The sequence below is a fragment of the Hyla sarda genome, unplaced genomic scaffold (assembly GCF_029499605.1).
Source record: "Hyla sarda isolate aHylSar1 unplaced genomic scaffold, aHylSar1.hap1 scaffold_1980, whole genome shotgun sequence".
Taxonomy (NCBI): Eukaryota; Metazoa; Chordata; class Amphibia; order Anura; family Hylidae; genus Hyla; species Hyla sarda.
In genome coordinates this window covers 1-26,831 of record NW_026608639.1, presented here as the reverse complement: position 1 = coordinate 26,831, position 26,831 = coordinate 1, and the positions used below count along the sequence as shown (strand labels likewise).

At 48.5% G+C, this 26,831-nt stretch overlaps 8 non-coding genes and 2 pseudogenes across 8 annotated transcripts; all 10 read right to left on the bottom strand.

Moving 5' to 3' along the window:
* Positions 1–845: 845 nt before the first annotated feature.
* Positions 846–1,036, bottom strand: LOC130317216 (U2 spliceosomal RNA). Its single transcript, XR_008864381.1, has one exon. It is a non-coding gene; the product is annotated as a U2 spliceosomal RNA (small nuclear RNA).
* A 2,067-nt stretch (positions 1,037–3,103) lies between these two features.
* On the bottom strand, positions 3,104–3,294 carry LOC130317219 (U2 spliceosomal RNA). The gene has a single exon (XR_008864384.1). It is a non-coding gene; the product is annotated as a U2 spliceosomal RNA (small nuclear RNA).
* A 2,092-nt stretch (positions 3,295–5,386) lies between these two features.
* LOC130317218 (U2 spliceosomal RNA) lies at positions 5,387–5,577 on the bottom strand. Its single transcript, XR_008864383.1, has one exon. It is a non-coding gene; the product is annotated as a U2 spliceosomal RNA (small nuclear RNA).
* Positions 5,578–7,647: 2,070 nt separating this feature from the next.
* On the bottom strand, positions 7,648–7,838 carry LOC130317217 (U2 spliceosomal RNA). The gene has a single exon (XR_008864382.1). It is a non-coding gene; the product is annotated as a U2 spliceosomal RNA (small nuclear RNA).
* A 2,103-nt stretch (positions 7,839–9,941) lies between these two features.
* LOC130317239 (U2 spliceosomal RNA) lies at positions 9,942–10,132 on the bottom strand. The gene has a single exon (XR_008864398.1). It is a non-coding gene; the product is annotated as a U2 spliceosomal RNA (small nuclear RNA).
* Positions 10,133–12,229: 2,097 nt separating this feature from the next.
* On the bottom strand, positions 12,230–12,403 carry LOC130317230 (U2 spliceosomal RNA; annotated as a pseudogene).
* Positions 12,404–18,153: 5,750 nt separating this feature from the next.
* LOC130317234 (U2 spliceosomal RNA) lies at positions 18,154–18,326 on the bottom strand (annotated as a pseudogene).
* A 2,087-nt stretch (positions 18,327–20,413) lies between these two features.
* Positions 20,414–20,604, bottom strand: LOC130317238 (U2 spliceosomal RNA). The gene has a single exon (XR_008864397.1). It is a non-coding gene; the product is annotated as a U2 spliceosomal RNA (small nuclear RNA).
* A 2,088-nt stretch (positions 20,605–22,692) lies between these two features.
* On the bottom strand, positions 22,693–22,883 carry LOC130317237 (U2 spliceosomal RNA). The gene has a single exon (XR_008864396.1). It is a non-coding gene; the product is annotated as a U2 spliceosomal RNA (small nuclear RNA).
* A 2,102-nt stretch (positions 22,884–24,985) lies between these two features.
* LOC130317228 (U2 spliceosomal RNA) lies at positions 24,986–25,176 on the bottom strand. The gene has a single exon (XR_008864392.1). It is a non-coding gene; the product is annotated as a U2 spliceosomal RNA (small nuclear RNA).
* Between the last annotated feature and the right edge of the window lie 1,655 nt (positions 25,177–26,831).

Sequence of the window (26,831 nt, the reverse complement as noted above, 5' to 3'; positions counted from 1 at the left end):
ATACATAGGTGCTGAATACATAAAAAGCGACTGTTCAGCGACAGACAAGTCGCATCGGCTGAAAGTAGGCCAGAATGTCAGTTCATGTTGGAGCAGGTTTAGATACAGTTTAAAGCATAGATCTCAAAGTCTGTGCACAGAATTTAGCAAGGGCCTCGCACCTTCTGATGCATCAGGTAGGTGCACAATAGCATAGCCTAACCCTCTGTACTTTGGTCTATATTGATGCGGGACATAGACAGCCAGCTGATGACCAATCCATTAGTGCAATGGATGGCTGGAAGCATTTGTCTTTGCCTTTGCAATACCACAGAAGCAATGCATGGTCAATGTACAGCAATGACACACCTGTGTGAACAGCCAGGAGACCCCCCCCCCCCATGTTATGTTACATAGTTACATAGTTAGTACGGTCGAAAAAAGACATATGTCCATCAAGTTCAACCAGGGAATTAAGGGGTAGGGGTGTGGCGCGATATTGGGGAAGGGATGAGATTTTATATTTCTTCATAAGCATTAATCTTATTTTGTCAATTAGGAACATTCAGCACCCACCCGCTATCAAGGCAGCTGCCTATCATGTCATGCCCTACCTGCACAGGTGTGCTGGCTACTCAAATGATCCAATTAAGGAGGCCATTTAGTCAGCAGCAGCAGAAGTCCTGTGCCTGGACGCTCCAACAGCGGCCAGACACAAGCAGAAGCAGAAGCAGCAGAAGCAGCAGCAGCACCACCTTTTGTTTTTTGGCTGCAGCAGCAGCAGCAGCAAGGCCCACAGGGCTGGCTAGCTGGCTAGCCAGCAAGCAGCAATGAAAGTAGGAATCTTTCTTTTTAACCCTGTAAGGGGGTGGTGCACTGTACCCGAAGATACTGCCATATCGGGTCAATGCATAGGGCGACGGAAGCAAGCTTCGAAATCGGCCCCCGTTCTCAAAAATCAATTTAATATATGGTCCCCAGATAGGGGACGTATCAGATATTAAACTGATAAGAACAGATACTACACTTGATCTTAGCCAAAAGGCCGAGAAGCGATAACCGTGAAAGGGGCGGGCCCAACAAGGTCCCCTTCATGGGCACTATCACTGCTTGCTGTCAGGGAGGCTGCCAGACAATTTTCCATGCACACTCTGGGCTGGGGGGCAGTCAACCACCAGTACACACAGCAGAACCTAAACCCATACCATTATTGCTAAGCAGCAAGACAGGGGCCCATTGCACTCCCACAGGGCCTTTTTAAATGCAATCCATAACCCGGATTTGCCAGGAACCCTTCTTACTCCTCCTACTTGCATGTGACACTGGGCTTAGGATCTGCATAGGAAACACACACACAAGCACACACCTACCTTTGTTGCCTGCAGATGCCTCCTTGGCTGTCCCCAAACGGTATCAAACCAACACCCACGGGAAGCTGTAAGCATAGAGGACATGCCTGCACCCCATTGGACTTACCTGTGTGGGTTAAATCCGGGTTATTTGACAACCTATGGCGGTGATGGTTCTGCTCAGGCAGAGCAGTGCTGATGCTCCTCATAAAGCTGTCGCTGCTGTGAAGGTTCTAGGTGACATCACAAATCCCTATGGTTACATACACAACAAAGCTGGGTTGTTGTTGTTTACACTCTGCAAGGCCTGTGGAAGTGAGTGACATCATAGCACTGTAGTTCTGAGGGTTCTAGATGGATGCAACAATCTCCTGTTGCTTCTATGAAGGCCGTAATAGACGACATCACCAAACAGCTCCATAGTCACATACACAGCAAAGGAGAGATGTTGTTTACACCTAGTGATGTCAGTGGTATTGAGTGACATCACAGCACAGTGCTAAGGCTCCTGGGCCTGGACACAGCAGCGGCTGCAATATCTCAACGGAGAATACGTTTATATCTATGTGTGTGTGTGCGCGTATATATATATATATATATATATATATATATATATATATATATATATTTCTCCGCCGAAATCACTTTTAAACCCATTTCCACCTTTTTTTCCCTTCTCTTCCTCTTACTTTTTTTTCACGTTTTTTTACGTTTTTCTCCTTTTCGCCTCTTTTCTGGGCGTATTATTCTTCTTTTTCTTCTTTTTTTTCGTCTAATGCATACCCCATCAGTGCAGCAATGCTTATTCAATACCGCCAGCAGATGGAGACACTGGGGGATAATTTTCTAAGGATTTATACTGATTTTTCCTGTCTGAATTTGTCGCACAGAAAGTTGCAGGCCAAATATGTGTGACATTTCTGCGACTTTAGCTTCTAGAGCATTTTTACAACATTATACATAGGTGCTGAATACATAAAAAGCGACTGTTCAGCGACAGACAAGTCGCATCGGCTGAAAGTAGGCCAGAATGTCAGTCCATGTTGGAGCAGGTTTAGATACAGTCTAAAGCATAGATCTCAAAGTCTGTGCACAGAATTTAGCAAGGGCCTCGCACCTTCTGATGCATCAGGTAGGTGCACAATAGCATAGCCTAACCCTCTGTACTTTGGTCTATATTGATGCGGGACATAGACAGCCAGCTGATGACCAATCCATTAGTGCAATGGATGGCTGGAAGCATTTGTCTTTGCCTTTGCAATACCACAGAAGCAATGCATGGTCAATGTACAGCAATGACACACCTGTGTGAACAGCCAGGAGACCCCCCCCCCCCCCATGTTATGTTACATAGTTACATAGTTAGTACGGTCGAAAAAAGACATATGTCCATCAAGTTCAACCAGGGAATTAAGGGGTAGGGGTGTGGCGCGATATTGGGGAAGGGATGAGATTTTATATTTCTTCATAAGCATTAATCTTATTTTGTCAATTAGGAACATTCAGCACCCACCCGCTATCAAGGCAGCTGCCTATCATGTCATGCCCTACCTGCACAGGTGTGCTGGCTACTCAAATGATCCAATTAAGGAGGCCATTTAGTCAGCAGCAGCAGAAGTCCTGTGCCTGGACGCTCCAACAGCGGCCAGACACAAGCAGAAGCAGAAGCAGCAGAAGCAGCAGCAGCAGCAGCAAGGCCCACAGGGCTGGCTAGCTGGCTAGCCAGCAAGCAGGTAGCAATGAAAGTAGGAATCTTTCTTTTTAACCCTGTAAGGGGGTGGTGCACTGTACCCGAAGATACTGCCATATCGGGTCAATGCATAGGGCGACGGAAGCAAGCTTCGAAATCGGCCCCCGTTCTCAAAAATCCATTTAATATATGGTCCCCAGATAGGGGACGTATCAGATATTAAACTGATAAGAACAGATACTACACTTGATCTTAGCCAAAAGGCCGAGAAGCGATAACCGTGAAAGGGGCGGGCCCAACAAGGTCCCCTTCATGGGCACTATCACTGCTTGCTGTCAAGGAGGCTGCCAGAAAATTTTCCATGCACACTCTGGGCTGGGGGGCAGTCAACCACCAGTACACACAGCAGAACCTAAACCCATACCATTATTGCTAAGCAGCAAGACAGGGGCCCATTGCACTCCCACGGGGCCTTTTTAAATGCAATCCATAACCCGGATTTGCCAGGAACCCTTCTTACTCCTCCTGCTTGCATGTGACACTGGGCTTAGGATCTGCATAGGAAACACACACACAAGCACACACCTACCTTTGTTGCCTGCAGATGCCTCCTTGGCTGTCCCCAAACGGTATCAAACCAACACCCACGGGAAGCTGTAAGCATAGAGGACATGCCTGCACCCCATTGGACTTACCTGTGTGGGTTAAATCCGGGTTATTTGACAACCTATGGCGGTGATGGTTCTGCTCAGGCAGAGCAGTGCTGATGCTCCTCATAAAGCTGTCGCTGCTGTGAAGGTTCTAGGTGACATCACAAATCCCTATGGTTACATACACAACAAAGCTGGGTTGTTGTTGTTTACACTCTGCAAGGCCTGTGGAAGTGAGTGACATCATAGCACTGTAGTTCTGAGGGTTCTAGATGGATGCAACAATCTCCTCTTGCTTCTATGAAGGCCGTAATAGACGACATCACCAAACAGCTCCATAGTCACATACACAGCAAAGGAGAGATGTTGTTTACACCTAGTGATGTCAGTGGTATTGAGTGACATCACAGCACAGTGCTAAGGCTCCTGGGCCTGGACACAGCAGCGGCTGCAATATCTCAACGGAGAATACGTTTATATCTATGTGTGTGTGTGCGCGTATATATATATATATATATATATATATATATATATATATATATATATATTTCTCCGCCGAAATCACTTTTAAACCCATTTCCACCTTTTTTTCCCTTCTCTTCCTCTTACTTTTTTTTCACGTTTTTTTATGTTTTTCTCCTTTTCGCCTCTTTTCTGGGCGTATTATTCTTCTTTTTCTTCTTTTTTTTCGTCTAATGCATACCCCATCAGTGCAGCAATGCTTATTCAATACCGCCAGCAGATGGAGACACTGGGGGATAATTTTCTAAGGATTTATACTGATTTTTCCTGTCTGAATTTGTCGCACAGAAAGTTGCAGGCCAAATATGTGTGACATTTCTGCGACTTTAGCTTCTAAAGCATTTTTACAACATTATACATAGGTGCTGAATACATAAAAAGCGACTGTTCAGCGACAGACAAGTCGCATCGGCTGAAAGTAGGCCAGAATGTCAGTCCATGTTGGAGCAGGTTTAGATACAGTCTAAAGTATAGATCTCAAAGTCTGTGCACAGAATTTAGCAAGGGCCTCGCACCTTCTGATGCATCAGGTAGGTGCACAATAGCATAGCCTAACCCTCTGTACTTTGGTCTATATTGATGCGGGACATAGACAGCCAGCTGATGACCAATCCATTAGTGCAATGGATGGCTGGAAGCATTTGTCTTTGCCTTTGCAATACCACAGAAGCAATGCATGGTCAATGTACAGCAATGACACACCTGTGTGAACAGCCAGGAGACCCCCCCCCCCCCCATGTTATGTTACATAGTTACATAGTTAGTACGGTCGAAAAAAGACATATGTCCATCAAGTTCAACCAGGGAATTAAGGGGTAGGGGTTTGGCGCGATATTGGGGAAGGGATGAGATTTTATATTTCTTCATAAGCATGAATCTTATTTTGTCAATTAGGAACATTCAGCACCCACCCGCTATCAAGGCAGCTGCCTATCATGTCATGCCCTACCTGCACAGGTGTGCTGGCTACTCAAATGATCCAATTAAGGAGGCCATTTAGTCAGCAGCAGCAGAAGTCCTGTGCCTGGACGCTCCAACAGCGGCCAGACACAAGCAGAAGCAGCAGAAGCAGCAGCAGCACCACCTTTTGTTTTTTGGCTGCAGCAGCAGCAGCAAGGCCCACAGGGCTGGCTAGCTGGCTAGCCAGCAAGCAGGTAGCAATGAAAGTAGGAATCTTTCTTTTTAACCCTGTAAGGGGGTGGTGCACTGTACCCGAAGATACTGCCATATCGGGTCAATGCATAGGGCGACGGAAGCAAGCTTCGAAATCGGCCCCCGTTCTCAAAAATCCATTTAATATATGGTCCCCAGATAGGGGACGTATCAGATATTAAACTGATAAGAACAGATACTACACTTGATCTTAGCCAAAAGGCCGAGAAGCGATAACCGTGAAAGGGGCGGGCCCAACAAGGTCCCCTTCATGGGCACTATCACTGCTTGCTGTCAGGGAGGCTGCCAGACAATTTTCCATGCACACTCTGGGCTGGGGGGCAGTCAACCACCAGTACACACAGCAGAACCTAAACCCATACCATTATTGCTAAGCAGCAAGACAGGGGCCCATTGCACTCCCACGGGGCCTTTTTAAATGCAATCCATAACCCGGATTTGCCAGGAACCCTTCTTACTCCTCCTACTTGCATGTGACACTGGGCTTAGGATCTGCATAGGAAACACACACACAAGCACACACCTACCTTTGTTGCCTGCAGATGCCTCCTTGGCTGTCCCCAAACGGTATCAAACCAACACCCACGGGAAGCTGTAAGCATAGAGGACATGCCTGCACCCCATTGGACTTACCTGTGTGGGTTAAATCCGGGTTATTTGACAACCTATGGCGGTGATGGTTCTGCTCAGGCAGAGCAGTGCTGATGCTCCTCATAAAGCTGTCGCTGCTGTGAAGGTTCTAGGTGACATCACAAATCCCTATGGTTACATACACAACAAAGCTGGGTTGTTGTTGTTTACACTCTGCAAGGCCTGTGGAAGTGAGTGACATCATAGCACTGTAGTTCTGAGGGTTCTAGATGGATGCAACAATCTCCTGTTGCTTCTATGAAGGCCGTAATAGACGACATCACCAAACAGCTCCATAGTCACATACACAGCAAAGGAGAGATGTTGTTTACACCTAGTGATGTCAGTGGTATTGAGTGACATCACAGCACAGTGCTAAGGCTCCTGGGCCTGGACACAGCAGCGGCTGCAATATCTCAACGGAGAATACGTTTATATCTATGTGTGTGTGTGCGCGTATATATATATATATATATATATATATATATATATATATATATATATATATATTTCTCCGCCGAAATCACTTTTAAACCCATTTCCACCTTTTTTTCCCTTCTCTTCCTCTTACTTTTTTTTCACGTTTTTTTACGTTTTTCTCCTTTTCGCCTCTTTTCTGGGCGTATTATTCTTCTTTTTCTTCTTTTTTTTCGTCTAATGCATACCCCATCAGTGCAGCAATGCTTATTCAATACCGCCAGCAGATGGAGACACTGGGGGATAATTTTCTAAGGATTTATACTGATTTTTCCTGTCTGAATTTGTCGCACAGAAAGTTGCAGGCCAAATATGTGTGACATTTCTGCGACTTTAGCTTCTAGAGCATTTTTACAACATTATACATAGGTGCTGAATACATAAAAAGCGACTGTTCAGCGACAGACAAGTCGCATCGGCTGAAAGTAGGCCAGAATGTCAGTTCATGTTGGAGCAGGTTTAGATACAGTTTAAAGCATAGATCTCAAAGTCTGTGCACAGAATTTAGCAAGGGCCTCGCACCTTCTGATGCATCAGGTAGGTGCACAATAGCATAGCCTAACCCTCTGTACTTTGGTCTATATTGATGCGGGACATAGACAGCCAGCTGATGACCAATCCATTAGTGCAATGGATGGCTGGAAGCATTTGTCTTTGCCTTTGCAATACCACAGAAGCAATGCATGGTCAATGTACAGCAATGACACACCTGTGTGAACAGCCAGGAGACCCCCCCCCCCATGTTATGTTACATAGTTACATAGTTAGTACGGTCGAAAAAAGACATATGTCCATCAAGTTCAACCAGGGAATTAAGGGGTAGGGGTGTGGCGCGATATTGGGGAAGGGATGAGATTTTATATTTCTTCATAAGCATTAATCTTATTTTGTCAATTAGGAACATTCAGCACCCACCCGCTATCAAGGCAGCTGCCTATCATGTCATGCCCTACCTGCACAGGTGTGCTGGCTACTCAAATGATCCAATTAAGGAGGCCATTTAGTCAGCAGCAGCAGAAGTCCTGTGCCTGGACGCTCCAACAGCGGCCAGACACAAGCAGAAGCAGAAGCAGCAGAAGCAGCAGCAGCAGCAGCAAGGCCCACAGGGCTGGCTAGCTGGCTAGCCAGCAAGCAGGTAGCAATGAAAGTAGGAATCTTTCTTTTTAACCCTGTAAGGGGGTGGTGCACTGTACCCGAAGATACTGCCATATCGGGTCAATGCATAGGGCGACGGAAGCAAGCTTCGAAATCGGCCCCCGTTCTCAAAAATCCATTTAATATATGGTCCCCAGATAGGGGACGTATCAGATATTAAACTGATAAGAACAGATACTACACTTGATCTTAGCCAAAAGGCCGAGAAGCGATAACCGTGAAAGGGGCGGGCCCAACAAGGTCCCCTTCATGGGCACTATCACTGCTTGCTGTCAAGGAGGCTGCCAGAAAATTTTCCATGCACACTCTGGGCTGGGGGGCAGTCAACCACCAGTACACACAGCAGAACCTAAACCCATACCATTATTGCTAAGCAGCAAGACAGGGGCCCATTGCACTCCCACGGGGCCTTTTTAAATGCAATCCATAACCCGGATTTGCCAGGAACCCTTCTTACTCCTCCTGCTTGCATGTGACACTGGGCTTAGGATCTGCATAGGAAACACACACACAAGCACACACCTACCTTTGTTGCCTGCAGATGCCTCCTTGGCTGTCCCCAAACGGTATCAAACCAACACCCACGGGAAGCTGTAAGCATAGAGGACATGCCTGCACCCCATTGGACTTACCTGTGTGGGTTAAATCCGGGTTATTTGACAACCTATGGCGGTGATGGTTCTGCTCAGGCAGAGCAGTGCTGATGCTCCTCATAAAGCTGTCGCTGCTGTGAAGGTTCTAGGTGACATCACAAATCCCTATGGTTACATACACAACAAAGCTGGGTTGTTGTTGTTTACACTCTGCAAGGCCTGTGGAAGTGAGTGACATCATAGCACTGTAGTTCTGAGGGTTCTAGATGGATGCAACAATCTCCTCTTGCTTCTATGAAGGCCGTAATAGACGACATCACCAAACAGCTCCATAGTCACATACACAGCAAAGGAGAGATGTTGTTTACACCTAGTGATGTCAGTGGTATTGAGTGACATCACAGCACAGTGCTAAGGCTCCTGGGCCTGGACACAGCAGCGGCTGCAATATCTCAACGGAGAATACGTTTATATCTATGTGTGTGTGTGCGCGTATATATATATATATATATATATATATATATATATATATATATATTTCTCCGCCGAAATCACTTTTAAACCCATTTCCACCTTTTTTTCCCTTCTCTTCCTCTTACTTTTTTTTCACGTTTTTTATGTTTTTCTCCTTTTCGCCTCTTTTCTGGGCGTATTATTCTTCTTTTTCTTCTTTTTTTTCGTCTAATGCATACCCCATCAGTGCAGCAATGCTTATTCAATACCGCCAGCAGATGGAGACACTGGGGGATAATTTTCTAAGGATTTATACTGATTTTTCCTGTCTGAATTTGTCGCACAGAAAGTTGCAGGCCAAATATGTGTGACATTTCTGCGACTTTAGCTTCTAGAGCATTTTTACAACATTATACATAGGTGCTGAATACATAAAAAGCGACTGTTCAGCGACAGACAAGTCGCATCGGCTGAAAGTAGGCCAGAATGTCAGTCCATGTTGGAGCAGGTTTAGATACAGTCTAAAGTATAGATCTCAAAGTCTGTGCACAGAATTTAGCAAGGGCCTCGCACCTTCTGATGCATCAGGTAGGTGCACAATAGCATAGCCTAACCCTCTGTACTTTGGTCTATATTGATGCGGGACATAGACAGCCAGCTGATGACCAATCCATTAGTGCAATGGATGGCTGGAAGCATTTGTCTTTGCCTTTGCAATACCACAGAAGCAATGCATGGTCAATGTACAGCAATGACACACCTGTGTGAACAGCCAGGAGACCCCCCCCCCCCCCCCCCCCCCCCATGTTATGTTACATAGTTACATAGTTAGTACGGTCGAAAAAAGACATATGTCCATCAAGTTCAACCAGGGAATTAAGGGGTAGGGGTGTGGCGCGATATTGGGGAAGGGATGAGATTTTATATTTCTTCATAAGCATTAATCTTATTTTGTCAATTAGGAACATTCAGCACCCACCCGCTATCAAGGCAGCTGCCTATCATGTCATGCCCTACCTGCACAGGTGTGCTGGCTACTCAAATGATCCAATTAAGGAGGCCATTTAGTCAGCAGCAGCAGAAGTCCTGTGCCTGGACGCTCCAACAGCGGCCAGACACAAGCAGAAGCAGAAGCAGCAGAAGCAGCAGCAGCACCACCTTTTGTTTTTTGGCTGCAGCAGCAGCAGCAAGGCCCACAGGGCTGGCTAGCTGGCTAGCCAGCAAGCAGGTAGCAATGAAAGTAGGAATCTTTCTTTTTAACCCTGTAAGGGGGTGGTGCACTGTACCCGAAGATACTGCCATATCGGGTCAATGCATAGGGCGACGGAAGCAAGCTTCGAAATCGGCCCCCGTTCTCAAAAATCCATTTAATATATGGTCCCCAGATAGGGGACGTATCAGATATTAAACTGATAAGAACAGATACTACACTTGATCTTAGCCAAAAGGCCGAGAAGCGATAACCGTGAAAGGGGCGGGCCCAACAAGGTCCCCTTCATGGGCACTATCACTGCTTGCTGTCAGGGAGGCTGCCAGACAATTTTCCATGCACACTCTGGGCTGGGGGGCAGTCAACCACCAGTACACACAGCAGAACCTAAACCCATACCATTATTGCTAAGCAGCAAGACAGGGGCCCATTGCACTCCCACGGGGCCTTTTTAAATGCAATCCATAACCCGGATTTGCCAGGAACCCTTCTTACTCCTCCTACTTGCATGTGACACTGGGCTTAGGATCTGCATAGGAAACACACACACAAGCACACACCTACCTTTGTTGCCTGCAGATGCCTCCTTGGCTGTCCCCAAACGGTATCAAACCAACACCCACGGGAAGCTGTAAGCATAGAGGACATGCCTGCACCCCATTGGACTTACCTGTGTGGGTTAAATCCGGGTTATTTGACAACCTATGGCGGTGATGGTTCTGCTCAGGCAGAGCAGTGCTGATGCTCCTCATAAAGCTGTCGCTGCTGTGAAGGTTCTAGGTGACATCACAAATCCCTATGGTTACATACACAACAAAGCTGGGTTGTTGTTGTTTACACTCTGCAAGGCCTGTGGAAGTGAGTGACATCATAGCACTGTAGTTCTGAGGGTTCTAGATGGATGCAACAATCTCCTGTTGCTTCTATGAAGGCCGTAATAGACGACATCACCAAACAGCTCCATAGTCACATACACAGCAAAGGAGAGATGTTGTTTACACCTAGTGATGTCAGTGGTATTGAGTGACATCACAGCACAGTGCTAAGGCTCCTGGGCCTGGACACAGCAGCGGCTGCAATATCTCAACGGAGAATACGTTTATATCTATGTGTGTGTGTGCGCGTATATATATATATATATATATATATATATATATATATATATATATTTCTCCGCCGAAATCACTTTTAAACCCATTTCCACCTTTTTTTCCCTTCTCTTCCTCTTACTTTTTTTTCACGTTTTTTTACGTTTTTCTCCTTTTCGCCTCTTTTCTGGGCGTATTATTCTTCTTTTTCTTCTTTTTTTTCGTCTAATGCATACCCCATCAGTGCAGCAATGCTTATTCAATACCGCCAGCAGATGGAGACACTGGGGGATAATTTTCTAAGGATTTATACTGATTTTTCCTGTCTGAATTTGTCGCACAGAAAGTTGCAGGCCAAATATGTGTGACATTTCTGCGACTTTAGCTTCTAGAGCATTTTTACAACATTATACATAGGTGCTGAATACATAAAAAGCGACTGTTCAGCGACAGACAAGTCGCATCGGCTGAAAGTAGGCCAGAATGTCAGTCCATGTTGGAGCAGGTTTAGATACAGTCTAAAGCATAGATCTCAAAGTCTGTGCACAGAATTTAGCAAGGGCCTCGCACCTTCTGATGCATCAGGTAGGTGCACAATAGCATAGCCTAACCCTCTGTACTTTGGTCTATATTGATGCGGGACATAGACAGCCAGCTGATGACCAATCCATTAGTGCAATGGATGGCTGGAAGCATTTGTCTTTGCCTTTGCAATACCACAGAAGCAATGCATGGTCAATGTACAGCAATGACACACCTGTGTGAACAGCCAGGAGACCCCCCCCCCCCCCCCCATGTTATGTTACATAGTTACATAGTTAGTACGGTCGAAAAAAGACATATGTCCATCAAGTTCAACCAGGGAATTAAGGGGTAGGGGTGTGGCGCGATATTGGGGAAGGGATGAGATTTTATATTTCTTCATAAGCATTAATCTTATTTTGTCAATTAGGAACATTCAGCACCCACCCGCTATCAAGGCAGCTGCCTATCATGTCATGCCCTACCTGCACAGGTGTGCTGGCTACTCAAATGATCCAATTAAGGAGGCCATTTAGTCAGCAGCAGCAGAAGTCCTGTGCCTGGACGCTCCAACAGCGGCCAGACACAAGCAGAAGCAGAAGCAGCAGAAGCAGCAGCAGCACCACCTTTTGTTTTTTGGCTGCAGCAGCAGCAGCAAGGCCCACAGGGCTGGCTAGCTGGCTAGCCAGCAAGCAGGTAGCAATGAAAGTAGGAATCTTTCTTTTTAACCCTGTAAGGGGGTGGTGCACTGTACCCGAAGATACTGCCATATCGGGTCAATGCATAGGGCGACGGAAGCAAGCTTCGAAATCGGCCCCCGTTCTCAAAAATCCATTTAATATATGGTCCCCAGATAGGGGACGTATCAGATATTAAACTGATAAGAACAGATTTTTTGATTGAAAGAGCTTTATTTTCCGTTCAGTCATTACAAGTCGTACAATAAATTACAGTCACACAAAGCATGATAGTACAATACACAGCAAAGGTTCCCTAAGCTATACACCGCACACCATGCTACTCTAACATTCAGCTCAATCCTGCAATATAAGGCACAAGAGATCAAACAAAAACCAAATAATACAATCTGTGATCGGGGTAGGGGTGTGGGCGACTATGTGGGGGTAGGGAGGGGGCGGATCACAGGGCCAAACTGTTGGGCTGTATCTTCAGGGAGACATGGGAGAAGGAGAGGGGTCTTCACTCCTCTTCTTCCTCATCAACGGCCGAGCTGTCCAAGATGGAATAGTCTCTAAGCAGGTTCTTGATGAACCTGCGGCAGTCCCGGACGGACATGTTTTCCCTGTTGATCACGAGGCGGTTCCTGGCAAGCCACACTGCGTCCTTAAAACAGTTCATAAGGCGCCAGGCCTCCTGGATGGCCTCCACGTCGTGGGTCCCAGGGAACAGGCCGTAAAGCACCGAATGGTACGATAGGCAGCTCCTGGGCACTGAGTCTCTGAGTTCATGTTCTAGGGCGTCCAACAGACCCTGTGCAAAGGGGCACTGCCAAAACACCTGGAAAGATGTTTCCTCCACGTAGGGGCAACGGGGGCAGTACCGGGTCTTGCACAGGTTGCGGGCATGCATGAATGACCTGAGAGAGAGACCTCCCATGACGGCCATCCACGACAAGTCCTTGTGTCCATTGGTAAGCCGCTTTGAGGCCACATTGTTCCAAACTGTCTCTGCAGTGGCTGCGGGGAGTCCCGGAACCAGCTCGGTCAAGTCCTTAGCTCGGATGAGCTTGTGGATTGTCTTCGGCTTCCATAGGTCTGGTTTCAGTCCTTCCAGCTGGTGCTCCCTCACAAACCGGACAACATCCCCATAGAACCAGGGAGTGTTCCAGTTGTAAGGGATGGAGCTGTCCCACTTGTCCCAGCCCAGCTGTCTCCAGAGGGGCATGAGAAGCAAGCGAGACATGGACCTGCCCGCTGAGCCAGTCTTTTCAACAAGAGTCCGCTGCACCGTGACACATACAAAGGAGGCCCTCAGCAGAGCGGGGATGTCGGGTATTCCCTTCCCACCCTTGCGGGGTTCCTTGTACATCACGGTCCTCTTGACTCTGTCCATTTTGCCCCAGACGAAGCCAAACACTGTCCGGGTGATGGCCTTGCAAACGGTGGTATGGGGAGGCCAGGCCTGTGCGGTATATTGGAGCACAGGCAAAACTTCACTCCGCAGGACAAGTGCCTTGCCTTCCATCGTGAGCTTTCTGGAGCTCCACAGTCCGATCTTCGAGTTTATCCTTCCTAGTCGGTCTTGCCAAGACTTAAGGGCCGCTCCTTCCTTCCCGAACCAGACTCCCAGAATTTGAATGAAGTCCGGCTTAACGGCAAAGGGGAAGGGGGCGGAAGAAGCCAGGTGCCACTCCCCGAAGAGCATGGCCTCCGACTTCCCGCAGTTGACTTTTGCCCCCGAAGCTTTGCCGAAGTCCTCGCAGGTCTGGACGAGTGCAGTCACCGAACGCTGGTCAGCGCAGAAGACGGTCACGTCGTCCATGTAGAGCGAGCACTTGACCTCGTGGCGATCTGGTCCTGGTGCGGTGATCCCTCTGATCTCTCCATTCTGCCGGATAGTCTCAGCGAAGAGCTCTATAACACAAACAAAAAGGAGAGGTGAAAGAGGGCAGCCTTGTCTAACCCCTGAAAGAATAGGAAAGGGGTCAGTCTTCCAGCCGTTCACCAACACCGTGCTGTAAATGTCAAAATACATAACGTTAACAAAAGAGCAAAACATCTTCCCCAGACCCAGCCTGCGCAAAACCCTGTCCATGAATGCGTGGGAGACACGGTCGAACGCCTTCTCCTGATCTAAGCTGACCAGGGCGGCGCGGCCCCCGCGGTCCTGGATGTAATGGACCGTGTCTCTCACAAGGGCAAGGCTGTCGGCAATCCTGCGGCCAGGAATGCTGCAGGTCTGGTCCGGATGGACGATCTGCCCCATGACAGGTTTCAGCCTGTTGGCCAGCACCTTGGCGAGGATCTTGTAGTCCACGTTCAGGAGAGAGATGGGACGCCAGTTTTTCAGGTCACATCTCTCCCCCTTCCGCTTATACAAGATCGTGATCATCCCTTCCCTCAACGACGGAGGCATTCTGCCCCCCACCACCATCTCCTCGTACACCTCCAACAGGTCCGGACAGATCAGGTCACCCAGCGCTACGTAGAGCTCGGCCGGGAGACCGTCACTGCCCGGGGTCTTGCCGGGCTTAAAGGATTTAGCGGCAGAGAGCAGCTCCCCCACCGTCAAGGGATCGTCCATAGCCGCCGCACCTGCGGGATCAACAACGTTAGTGACACCTGACAGGAACCTCTCGGCGGCTTCGGGGTCGGATGACTTGGGGGCGTAGAGGTTGCTGTAGAAGTCGTGGACGACCCCCATCACTTCCTCCTTGCCGCTCCTCATGTGTCCGGTCTCATCTCGTAGCTCAGTCAGGGGCGTGTGGCCGGCATGGAGCTTCCTGAAAAAGAAAGAGTTACATTTCTCACCCTTCTCCAGGTTCTCCACCTTGGAACGAAAGACGATTCGCTTGGATTCCTCCTCAAAGTGCCTTTTCAAGCTCTTTTTGGTCTCCTCCAGCTCCTCCCTGACGTCCCAGCCACACTGGAGCAGGTCCTGCAGGGACCGCAGCTCGCGCTGCAGTTTCCTCAAGTCCCACTTCTTCGCACACGCCTGTTGTCTGCCTTTTGCCTGAAAGAAACAACGGAATTCGACTTTAACATATTCCCACCAATCGCTGATGCACTTGAACAGACATTTGTCATTTCGCCATACAAGGTACGCATCCCTAAGTTCCTCCATGACCTCCCTCTGCTCCAACAGGGCACAATTCAACTTCCAGGAGCCCGGGCCAGGTGGGAATCCATGGCCCAGAGTCCCCCGGAATCGAATGGCCCTGTGGTCAGAGAAGAAGCAGGGGACCATAGAGTACGACACCTTTCTGACTGCTCTCGAAGTGAAGATGAAGTCTATCCGAGAACGGAGCGAGCCATCGGGGCGGCTCCACGTATAGTTTACGGAGCCGTTCCCGATGGACCCGACAACGTCCTGCAAGGATGCCTCCGTCACCATCTCAATCAGCAGTTTAGACGTCGCGTCCAGGTTGGCGGATGTGCCAGAACTGCGCCCGTCCACCTCAATGGGGCAGTTGAAGTCACCACCCAACACTACTGCCCTAGTGGTGGCGAGTTCAGCCCGCAGGGCCTGGAGAACCTCCAGTCGGACATCCCTCTCAGGGGAGGCATACACGTTGATGAGCCGCACGGGCTCACCCGCCCAGGAACCGTCTGCGACAAGAAGTCTGCCACAGACGAGCTCCCGGACGGAATCAAGTGCAAAGTTACCTCCCCTGATCAGGATGGCCACCCCCGCAGACCTATTGTCGCCCCCACCAGACCAGTAGGAAGGGCCGTGAGGCCACCGCCTGGCCAGATGGTTGTAAGACCTAGAAGCAGACAAAGCACATTCCTGCAACATGTAAACATCACACCTCTGGGAATCTAAGAACGTAAGAACAGTCTGAAATCTAAACCAAGCTCTAATACTCCTCACATTAATGCAGAAGATGTTGAGATCAGCCATGGGAATAAAAAGAGAGGTTAGTTCTGATACTAGTTACCAGTCTGGTCGGACGGGTCCTCTTCTCTGGCGCCTGTCGGCTCGTGTGGCTTCTCGTAGCGCCCTTCTAAGAACTCGTCGTAGACCGTGTTGGACGGAGTGTCCAGGATTTTCTTGACCTCTGGGTCCTGCAGCAGCTCCTCCATAGATTGAGCTTGGACTGGCTCTGCTTGGACCTGCTCCACTTGGGCCTGCTCCATCACCTCCTCTCCTTCTGAAGCTTCAAGGCTCTCGCAGAACTGCTCCATCTCCTCCTCCTCATCTGAAGCTTGAGGGGTCTCGCAGGTCTCGATTATCTTTCTTTTGTGGGACTCTTCTGATACGTTGTCCCTTCCTTTCCTCTTCCTCTGTATGGTACCTGGGGGAGGAAGCACAGGAAAGTCCTCCGAAGGGCGGGCACCAGCAGCTGGAGGGGGGTTAGGTGCTGCTGGGCCAGGAGAGAAAGGAGGCTGGGTGGGGCGGGGGGCAGGAGAGAGTGCCCGGGCAGGGGAGGACGGGGCAGGGGTGGGCCGGGCAGGGGAGGACGGGGCAGGGGTGGGCCGGGCAGGGGAGGACGGGGCAGGGGTGGGCCGAGGTGGGGTACGGGGGGCAGGGGTGGGGCGGGATGGGGCAGGAGGGGCAGGGGTGGGACGGGATGGGGTAGGAGGGGCAGGGGTGGGACGGGGTGGGGCAGGAGGGGCAGGGGTGGGACGGGATGGGGCAGGGGTGGGACGGGATGGGGCAGGGGATGGGGCGGGAGGGGCAGGGGATGGGGCGGGAGGGGCAGGGGAGGGGCGGGACGGGGCAGGGGTGGTGGCTTTCGCCTTCTTACCCTCCTTGGTCGGCTTGGCCATCCGTGGTGTTGGCTCCGGAGCTGGGGCTGGCTTCGGTGCTCTCGCTGCCACAGATGCCCATGTTCTCTCCCTCTGGGGGCAGTCCTTGTAGCTGTGGGCTGCCAGTCCGCAGAGGTTGCAGGTCTTGCTCTTGGGGCAGTCCTTGGTCGTGTGACCTGTCACATGGCAATACCTGCAGGCATCCTCCGTACAGTCCTTGCCCTCGTGGCCCATCTTGCCGCATCTCCTGCAGGTCTGCGGCATGTCCGGGTAGAAGATAAGTCCTGTGGAGTTGCCCAAGGAAAATGTCGTTGGCAGGTGCTGTAGTCCGTCTGGAGAAGCAGGGTTCTTGTTGAGTCTGACGACCACAGACCACTTGCAGGTCCAGTATCCGAGTGAGTTCAGGATGCGGGTGGGCTCCCTCACCACGGTGCAGAAGCGCTTCAGGAAGGTCGAGATGTCCGTGCCTGGGGTGTGTGGGTTCCGCATTGAGACCGTCACCCGCCTCTCCTCTCTTTGAATAAGGCAGTTGCCCACAAAGCGAGAGAAAGGGGATTCGGGACTCGCCGCTTTCACCACCTCCCAGTATCTTCTACAGGTCCCAATGGTGGCAAAGGTGATGTAGAAGATTCCCGAAAAGAAGGTTGCTATTCCCAGGGTGTCAGCCGTGGGGAAGCCTTGATCCGCCAGCATCTTCTTGCAGAACACGTCGTGGGACATGTCCGGCACCCTTCCGTCCACGGGCTTGAGCTTCAAGGCAACAGTCTGCCTCATCCAGGGCTCCAGGGTTGGAGCTTCCAGGTTAGGAATTCTGCCGCCCTTCTGCCTTGCCGTGGTGGAGGTTGAAGCTTGCTGTGGTTGGGGCTGGACCTCCAGGCCTTGCCCTGCAGCCTCCTGGGTGGACTTGCTGGTTGAGGCCATGGCTTCTTCCAGCAGGCTCTTTTCCGCTTCCTTGCTTGCTTGTGGAGAGAGGCTTCGCAAAGTCTTCTTTCCCGGGTGGGAGGAGCTATGCAGATCCGGTCCCGGTGGGAGGAGCTATGCAAATCCTTCTCCAGAGGCAGCGAGTTTCTTCGAAAAGATTCTTCGCCGCTGTTCCGGAATTCACCGCCGATTCCCTTCTTCCAGGTTCTTCGTCGGCTTCTTCCGGAGCTGCAGTCTTCAAGATCTTCTCCTTCTTCAGATGTTCCGAGGCAGGCAGGAGACGATCTTCAGGTGGTATGCTCTAGAGAAATGCGGTTCTAATAAGAACGAAAAGTACTGCAATCGTACTACGCAAAATCTCTACCACAATGCTTGGAGTTCTTCAGACCGTAGCGATCATGGTATCTCCCCTGCCAGGTAAGTATGATAACTGATAAGAACAGATACTACACTTGCTCTTAGCCAAAAGGCCGAGAAGCGATAACCGTGAAAGGGGCGGGCCCAACAAGGTCCCCTTCATGGGCACTATCACTGCTTGCTGTCAGGGAGGCTGCCAGACAATTTTCCATGCACACTCTGGGCTGGGGGGCAGTCAACCACCAGTACACACAGCAGAGCCTAAACCCATACCATTATTGCTAAGCAGCAAGACAGGGGCCCATTGCACTCCCACGGGGCCTTTTTAAATGCAATCCATAACCCGGATTTGCCAGGAACCCTTCTTACTCCTCCTACTTGCATGTGACACTGGGCTTAGGATCTGCATAGGAAACACACACACAAGCACACACCTACCTTTGTTGCCTGCAGATGCCTCCTTGGCTGTCCCCAAACGGTATCAAACCAACACCCACGGGAAGCTGTAAGCATAGAGGACATGCCTGCACCCCATTGGACTTACCTGTGTGGGTTAAATCCGGGTTATTTGACAACCTATGGCGGTGATGGTTCTGCTCAGGTAGAGCAGTGCTGATGCTCCTCATAAAGCTGTCGCTGCTGTGAAGGTTCTAGGTGACATCACAAATCCCTATGGTTACATACACAACAAAGCTGGGTTGTTGTTGTTTACACTCTGCAAGGCCTGTGGAAGTGAGTGACATCATAGCACTGTAGTTCTGAGGGTTCTAGATGGATGCAACAATCTCCTGTTGCTTCTATGAAGGCCATAATAGACAACATCACCAAACAGCTCCATAGTCACATACACAGCAAAGGAGAGATGTTGTTTACACCTAGTGATGTCAGTGGTATTGAGTGACATCACAGCACAGTGCTAAGGCTCCTGGGCCTGGACACAGCAGCGGCTGCAATATCTCAACGGAGAATACGTTTATATCTATGTGTGTGTGTGCGCGTATATATATATATATATATATATATATATATATATATATATATATATTTCTCCGCCGAAATCACTTTTAAACCCATTTCCACCTTTTTTTCCCTTCTCTTCCTCTTACTTTTTTTTCACGTTTTTTTACGTTTTTCTCCTTTTCGCCTCTTTTCTGGGCGTATTATTCTTCTTTTTCTTCTTTTTTTTCGTCTAATGCATACCCCATCAGTGCAGCAATGCTTATTCAATACCGCCAGCAGATGGAGACACTGGGGGATAATTTTCTAAGGATTTATACTGATTTTTCCTGTCTGAATTTGCCGCACAGAAAGTTGCAGGCCAAATATGTGTGACATTTCTGCGACTTTAGCTTCTAGAGCATTTTTACAACATTATACATAGGTGCTGAATACATAAAAAGCGACTGTTCAGCGACAGACAAGTCGCATCGGCTGAAAGTAGGCCAGAATGTCAGTCCATGTTGGAGCAGGTTTAGATACAGTCTAAAGCATAGATCTCAAAGTCTGTGCACAGAATTTAGCAAGGGCCTCGCACCTTCTGATGCATCAGGTAGGTGCACAATAGCATAGCCTAACCCTCTGTACTTTGGTCTATATTGATGCGGGACATAGACAGCCAGCTGATGACCAATCCATTAGTGCAATGGATGGCTGGAAGCATTTGTCTTTGCCTTTGCAATACCACAGAAGCAATGCATGGTCAATGTACAGCAATGACACACCTGTGTGAACAGCCAGGAGACCCCCCCCCCCCCATGTTATGTTACATAGTTACATAGTTAGTACGGTCGAAAAAAGACATATGTCCATCAAGTTCAACCAGGGAATTAAGGGGTAGGGGTGTGGCGCGATATTGGGGAAGGGATGAGATTTTATATTTCTTCATAAGCATTAATCTTATTTTGTCAATTAGGAACATTCAGCACCCACCCGCTATCAAGGCAGCTGCCTATCATGTCATGCCCTACCTGCACAGGTGTGCTGGCTACTCAAATGATCCAATTAAGGAGGCCATTTAGTCAGCAGCAGCAGAAGTCCTGTGCCTGGACGCTCCAACAGCGGCCAGACACAAGCAGAAGCAGAAGCAGCAGAAGCAGCAGCAGCACCACCTTTTGTTTTTTGGCTGCAGCAGCAGCAGCAAGGCCCACAGGGCTGGCTAGCTGGCTAGCAGGTAGCAATGAAAGTAGGAATCTTTCTTTTTAACCCTGTAAGGGGGTGGTGCACTGTACCCGAAGATACTGCCATATCGGGTCAATGCATAGGGCGACGGAAGCAAGCTTCGAAATCGGCCCCCGTTCTCAAAAATCCATTTAATATATGGTCCCCAGATAGGGGACGTATCAGATATTAAACTGATAAGAACAGATACTACACTTGATCTTAGCCAAAAGGCCGAGAAGCGATAACCGTGAAAGGGGCGGGCCCAACAAGGTCCCCTTCATGGGCACTATCACTGCTTGCTGTCAGGGAGGCTGCCAGACAATTTTCCATGCACACTCTGGGCTGGGGGGCAGTCAACCACCAGTACACACAGCAGAACCTAAACCCATACCATTATTGCTAAGCAGCAAGACAGGGGCCCATTGCACTCCCACGGGGCCTTTTTAAATGCAATCCATAACCCGGATTTGCCAGGAACCCTTCTTACTCCTCCTACTTGCATGTGACACTGGGCTTAGGATCTGCATAGGAAACACACACACAAGCACACACCTACCTTTGTTGCCTGCAGATGCCTCCTTGGCTGTCCCCAAACGGTATCAAACCAACACCCACGGGAAGCTGTAAGCATAGAGGACATGCCTGCACCCCATTGGACTTACCTGTGTGGGTTAAATCCGGGTTATTTGACAACCTATGGCGGTGATGGTTCTGCTCAGGCAGAGCAGTGCTGATGCTCCTCATAAAGCTGTCGCTGCTGTGAAGGTTCTAGGTGACATCACAAATCCCTATGGTTACATACACAACAAAGCTGGGTTGTTGTTGTTTACACTCTGCAAGGCCTGTGGAAGTGAGTGACATCATAGCACTGTAGTTCTGAGGGTTCTAGATGGATGCAACAATCTCCTGTTGCTTCTATGAAGGCCGTAATAGACGACATCACCAAACAGCTCCATAGTCACATACACAGCAAAGGAGAGATGTTGTTTACACCTAGTGATGTCAGTGGTATTGAGTGACATCACAGCACAGTGCTAAGGCTCCTGGGCCTGGACACAGCAGCGGCTGCAATATCTCAACGGAGAATACGTTTATATCTATGTGTGTGTGTGCGCGTATATATATATATATATATATATATATATATATATATATATATTTCTCCGCCGAAATCACTTTTAAACCCATTTCCACCTTTTTTTCCCTTCTCTTCCTCTTACTTTTTTTTCACGTTTTTTTAAGTTTTTCTCCTTTTCGCCTCTTTTCTGGGCGTATTATTCTTCTTTTTCTTCTTTTTTTTCGTCTAATGCATACCCCATCAGTGCAGCAATGCTTATTCAATACCGCCAGCAGATGGAGACACTGGGGGATAATTTTCTAAGGATTTATACTGATTTTTCCTGTCTGAATTTGTCGCACAGAAAGTTGCAGGCCAAATATGTGTGACATTTCTGCGACTTTAGCTTCTAGAGCATTTTTACAACATTATACATAGGTGCTGAATACATAAAAAGCGACTGTTCAGCGACAGACAAGTCGCATCGGCTGAAAGTAGGCCAGAATGTCAGTCCATGTTGGAGCAGGTTTAGATACAGTCTAAAGCATAGATCTCAAAGTCTGTGCACAGAATTTAGCAAGGGCCTCGCACCTTCTGATGCATCAGGTAGGTGCACAATAGCATAGCCTAACCCTCTGTACTTTGGTCTATATTGATGCGGGACATAGACAGCCAGCTGATGACCAATCCATTAGTGCAATGGATGGCTGGAAGCATTTGTCTTTGCTTTTGCAATACCACAGAAGCAATGCATGGTCAATGTACAGCAATGACACACCTGTGTGAACAGCCAAGAGACCCCCCCCCCATGTTATGTTACATAGTTACATAGTTAGTACGGTCGAAAAAAGACATATGTCCATCAAGTTCAACCAGGGAATTAAGGGGTAGGGGTGTGGCGCGATATTGGGGAAGGGATGAGATTTTATATTTCTTCATAAGCATTAATCTTATTTTGTCAATTAGGAACATTCAGCACCCACCCGCTATCAAGGCAGCTGCCTATCATGTCATGCCCTACCTGCACAGGTGTGCTGGCTACTCAAATGATCCAATTAAGGAGGCCATTTAGTCAGCAGCAGCAGAAGTCCTGTGCCTGGACGCTCCAACAGCGGCCAGACACAAGCAGAAGCAGAAGCAGCAGAAGCAGCGGCAGCACCACCTTTTGTTTTTTGGCTGCAGTAGCAGCAGCAAGGCCCACAGGGCTGGCTAGCTGGCTAGCCAGCAAGCAGGTAGCAATGAAAGTAGGAATCTTTCTTTTTAACCCTGTAAGGGGGTGGTGCACTGTACCCGAAGATACTGCCATATCGGGTCAATGCATAGGGCGACGGAAGCAAGCTTCGAAATCGGCCCCCGTTCTCAAAAATCCATTTAATATATGGTCCCCAGATAGGGGACGTATCAGATATTAAACTGATAAGAACAGATACTACACTTGATCTTAGCCAAAAGGCCGAGAAGCGATAACCGTGAAAGGGGCGGGCCCAACAAGGTCCCCTTCATGGGCACTATCACTGCTTGCTGTCAGGGAGGCTGCCAGACAATTTTCCATGCACACTCTGGGCTGGGGGGCAGTCAACCACCAGTACACACAGCAGAACCTAAACCCATACCATTATTGCTAAGCAGCAAGACAGGGGCCCATTGCACTCCCACGGGGCCTTTTTAAATGCAATCCATAACCCGGATTTGCCAGGAACCCTTCTTACTCCTCCTACTTGCATGTGACACTGGGCTTAGGATCTGCATAGGAAACACACACACAAGCACACACCTACCTTTGTTGCCTGCAGATGCCTCCTTGGCTGTCCCCAAACGGTATCAAACCAACACCCACGGGAAGCTGTAAGCATAGAGGACATGCCTGCACCCCATTGGACTTACCTGTGTGGGTTAAATCCGGGTTATTTGACAACCTATGGCGGTGATGGTTCTGCTCAGGCAGAGCAGTGCTGATGCTCCTCATAAAGCTGTTGCTGCTGTGAAGGTTCTAGGTGACATCACAAATCCCTATGGTTACATACACAACAAAGCTGGGTTGTTGTTGTTTACACTCTGCAAGGCCTGTGGAAGTGAGTGACATCATAGCACTGTAGTTCTGAGGGTTCTAGATGGATGCAACAATCTCCTGTTGCTTCTATGAAGGCCGTAATAGACGACATCACCAAACAGCTCCATAGTCACATACACAGCAAAGGAGAGATGTTGTTTACACCTAGTGATGTCAGTGGTATTGAGTGACATCACAGCACAGTGCTAAGGCTCCTGGGCCTGGACACAGCAGCGGCTGCAATATCTCAACGGAGAATACGTTTATATCTATGTGTGTGTGTGCGCGTATATATATATATATATATATATATATATATATATATATTTCTCCGCCGAAATCACTTTTAAACCCATTTCCACCTTTTTTTCCCTTCTCTTCCTCTTACTTTTTTTTCACGTTTTTTTACGTTTTTCTCCTTTTCGCCTCTTTTCTGGGCGTATTATTCTTCTTTTTCTTCTTTTTTTTCGTCTAATGCATACCCCATCAGTGCAGCAATGCTTATTCAATACCGCCAGCAGATGGAGACACTGGGGGATAATTTTCTAAGGATTTATACTGATTTTTCCTGTCTGAATTTGTCGCACAGAAAGTTGCAGGCCAAATATGTGTGACATTTCTGCGACTTTAGCTTCTAGAGCATTTTTACAACATTATACATAGGTGCTGAATACATAAAAAGCGACTGTTCAGCGACAGACAAGTCGCATCGGCTGAAAGTAGGCCAGAATGTCAGTCCATGTTGGAGCAGGTTTAGATACAGTCTAAAGCATAGATCTCAAAGTCTGTGCACAGAATTTAGCAAGGGCCTCGCACCTTCTGATGCATCAGGTAGGTGCACAATAGCATAGCCTAACCCCTCTGTACTTTGGTCTATATTGATGCGGGGACATAGACAGCCAGCTGATGACCAATCCATTAGTGCAATGGATGGCTGGAAGCATTTGTCTTTGCCTTTGCAATACCACAGAAGCAATGCAATGGTCAATGTACAGCAATGACACACCTGTGTGAACAGCCAGGAGACCCCCCCCCCCCCATGTTATGTTACATAGTTACATAGTTAGGTACGGTCCGAAAAAAGACATATGTCCATCAAGTTCAACCAGGGAATTAAGGGGTAGGGGTGGTGGGCGATATTTGGGGAGAAGGGGATGAGATTTTTATATTTCTTCATAAGCATTAATCTTATTTTATCAATTAGGAACATTCAGCACCCACCCGCTATCAAGGCAGCTGCCTATCATGTCATGCCCTACCTGCACAGGTGTGCTGGCTACTCAAATGATCCAATTAAGGAGGCCAATTAGTCCAGCAGCAGCAGAAAGTCCTGTGCCTGGACGCTCCAACAGCGGCCAGACACAAGCAGAAGCAGAAGCAGCAGAAGCAGCGGCAGCACCACCTTGTTGTTTTTTGGCTGCAGCAGCAGCAGCAAGGCCCACAGGGCTGGCTAGCTGGCTAGCCAGCAAGCAGGTAGCAATGGAAAGTAGGAATCTTTCTTTTTAAACCCTGTAAGGGGGTGGTGCACTGTACCCGAAGATACTGCCATATCGGGTCAATGCATAGGGCGACGGAAGCAAGCTTCGAAATCGGCCCCCGTTCTCAAAAATCCATTTAATATATGGTCCCCAGATAGGGGACGTATCAGATATTAAACTGATAAGAACAGATACTACACTTGATCTTAGCCAAAAGGCCGAGAAGCGATAACCGTGAAAGGGGCGGGCCCAACAAGGTCCCCTTCATGGGCACTATCACTTGCTTGCTGTCAGGGGAGGCTGGCAGACAATTTTCCATGCACACTCTGGGCTGGGGGGGCAGTCAACCACCAGTACACACAGCAGAACCTAAACCCATACCATTATTGCTAAGCAGCAAGACAGGGGCCCATTGCACTCCCACGGGGCCTTTTTAAATGCAATCCATAACCCGGATTTGCCAGGAACCCTTCTTACTCCTCCTACTTGCATGTGACACTGGGCTTAGGATCTGCATAGGAAACACACACACAAGCACACACCTACCTTTGTTGCCTGCAGATGCCTCCTTGGCTGTCCCCAAACGGTATCAAACCAACACCCACGGGAAGCTGTAAGCATAGAGGACATGCCTGCACCCCATTGGACTTACCTGTGTGGGTTAAATCCGGGTTATTGTGACAACCTATGGCGGTGATGGTTCTGCTCAGGCAGAGCAGTGCTGATGCTCCTCATAAAGCTGTCGCTGCTGTGAAGGTTCTAGGTGACATCACAAATCCCTATGGTTACATACACAACAAAGCTGGGTTGTTGTTGTTTACACTCTGCAAGGCCTGTGGAAGTGAGTGACATCATAGCACTGTAGTTCTGAGGGTTCTAGATGGATGCAACAATCTCCTGTTGCTTCTATGAAGGCCGTAATAGACAGACATCACCAAACAGCTCCATAGTCACATACACAGCAAAGAGAGAGATGTTGTTTACACCTAGTGATGTCAGTGGTATTGAGTGACATCACAGCACAGTGCTAAGGCTCCTGGGCCTGGACACAGCAGCGGCTGCAATATCTCAACGGAGAATACGTTTATATATATGTGTGTGTGTGTGCGCGTATATATATATATATATATATATATATATATATATTTCTCTCGCCGAAATCACTTTCAAACCCATTTCCACCTTTTTTTCCCTTCTCTTCCTCTTACTTTTTTTTCACGTTTTTTTACGTTTTTCTCCTTTTCGCCTCTTTTCTGGGCGTATTATTCTTCTTTTTCTTCTTTTTTTTCGTCTAATGCATACCCCATCAGTGCAGCAATGCTTATTCAATACCGCCAGCAGATGGAGACACTGGGGGATAATTTTCTAAGGATTTATACTGATTTTTCCTGTCTGAATTTGTCGCACATGAAAGTTGCAGGCCAAATATGTGTGACATTTCTGCGACTTTAGCTTCTAGAGCATTTTTACAACATTATACATAGGGTGCTGAATACATAAAAAGCGACTGTTCAGCGACAGACAAGTCGCATCGGCTGAAAGTAGGCCAGAATGTCAGTCCATGTTGGAGCAGGTTTAGATACAGTCTAAAGCATAGATCTCAAAGTCTGTGCACAGAATTTAGCAAGGGGCCTCGCACCTTCTGATGCATCAGGTAGGTGCACAATAGCATAGCCTAACCCTCTGTACTTTGGTCTATATTGATGCGGGACATAGACAGCCAGCTGATGACCAATCCATTAGTGCAATGGATGGCTGGAAGCATTTGTCTTTGCCTTTGCAATACACAGAAGCAATGCATGGTCAATGTACAGCAATGACACACCTGTGTGAACAGCCAGGAGACCACCCCCCCCCATGTTATGTTACATAGTTACATAGTTAG